Source organism: Bubalus bubalis, chromosome 2 (assembly GCF_019923935.1).
Source record: "Bubalus bubalis isolate 160015118507 breed Murrah chromosome 2, NDDB_SH_1, whole genome shotgun sequence".
NCBI classification, from domain to species: Eukaryota; Metazoa; Chordata; class Mammalia; order Artiodactyla; family Bovidae; genus Bubalus; species Bubalus bubalis.
The window spans coordinates 146,432,777-146,434,458 of record NC_059158.1 but is presented as its reverse complement, the minus strand read 5'-3'; the positions used below and the strand labels follow the sequence as shown (position 1 = coordinate 146,434,458).

The following is a 1,682-nucleotide window of genomic DNA, read 5'->3' as shown; positions in this document are numbered from 1 at the left end:
ATTCTTGCCTGGAGAATCCCATGGACAGAGAAGCCTGGCAGGCTACAGCCTACGGGGTTGCAAAGAATTGGACAAGACCGAGTGAGTCATGTATGGATGTGAGAGTTGGACTATAAAGAAAGCTGAGCACTGAAGAATTGATGCTTTTGAACTGTGGTGTTGGAGAAGACTCTGGAGAGTCCCTTGGACTGCTAGGAGATCCAACCAGTCCATCCTAAAGGAGATCAGTCCTGGGTGTTCATTGGAAGGACTGTTGAAGCTGAAACTCCAATACTTTGCCCACCTGATGCGAAGAGCTGACTCATTTGAAAAGACCCTGATGCTGGGAAAGATTGAGGGCAGGAGGAGAAGGAGATGACAGAGGATGAGATGGTTGGATGGCATCACCAACTCAATGGACATGGGTTTGGGTGAACTCCGGGAGTTGGTGATGGATAGGGAGGCCTGGTGTGCTGTGGTTCATGGGGTTGCAAAGAGTCAGACAGGATTGAGTGACTGAACTAGAATTGGAGTTGAATAACACTAGGGATTTTTATCACTAGATCCTTATCAGTGATTTGTTTTTTTTTTTTTTTTTTGCTTTCACTGTGTTCACCAAGCAAATCTCCATCAACAATATATTTATTGCCTACATTGATCCTTTAGGGCTTCCCTGGTGGCTCAGAGGTTAAAGCGTCTGCCTCCAATGTGGAAGACCCAGGTTCGATCCCTGGGTTGGGAAGATCCCCTGGAGAAGGAAATGGTAACCCACTCCTGTATTCTTGCCTGGAGAATTCCATGGACGGAGAAGCCTGGTGGGCTACAGTCCACAGGGTCGCAAAGAGTCGGACTCGACTGAGCTTCACTTTCTTTCTTTCTTCTTTGATCCTCCACCAGGGGGCGCCTTTCTGGGGTACTTTAGCTCCATATCCCAGAGTGGGTCCAGGGAAGAGCTTCTGAAGGTTTGAAAGTCTGTGCCCCACCCAAGTGAAATCTATCCAGACAGAAGAGCAGGTTTCCCACCCATTGTGTCAGGAAGATGGTCAGAGACTCTGATTGGCAAGGTTCAACAGTGTGACTCCCTCTAGACTGCAACTTTGGCAGTGTTCCTGAAAGGCTCAGGGAAGCACATGGAATCCCGCCATATTTTAGTCTGAATTTGTGCAAATCACTTTGAGGCCCCCAAATGCAGCCTCACAGGATGCATTTGTCTTTTCATCCAGATGCAGCTGGGGACGGATGTCTGTGTGTTTCACCTCCTTCCTAAGCTGTCTGTAGACTGGCATGGAAGAAGCACAGCAAAATGATAATCTTCACCTGAGGGATGTTCTTTTTCTGAAAATTAGAGCAACGTAGACACTACGTGTTCCTATTAGTCTTATTGAGCACTCTGCTGGGAATGGTGGACAGCCTCCTGGGTGAACATTAACTGATTTCCTCTTCCTAAAGGAATGTAGTGGGCTATTTTCGTAAAACATATGCATTCTTCAGTAGGTGAGTTATTTATTTTCAAAGAAAATTATGACATGGGAATATAACCTATAGCAGGGCTTTACTGTTCATTTCTGGGAACACTCTGCATATGTCTCTAGACCCTTCATCTTCCATGCAAAGAATAGTCAAGAAATCGCTACATCAAACTGCTCATGTAACCTGGAAATGTTGGTATTGGTGGTGCAGATCCAGATTCAAGCCTGTGATTT

The 1,682-nt window shown here is 46.1% G+C and overlaps 1 non-coding gene across 1 annotated transcript; it reads left to right on the top strand.

Moving 5' to 3' along the window:
- The first annotated feature begins 649 nt into the window (after positions 1–649).
- TRNAW-CCA lies at positions 650–721 on the top strand. Its single transcript has one exon. It is a non-coding gene; the product is annotated as a tRNA-Trp (tRNA).
- Positions 722–1,682: the final 961 nt, after the last annotated feature.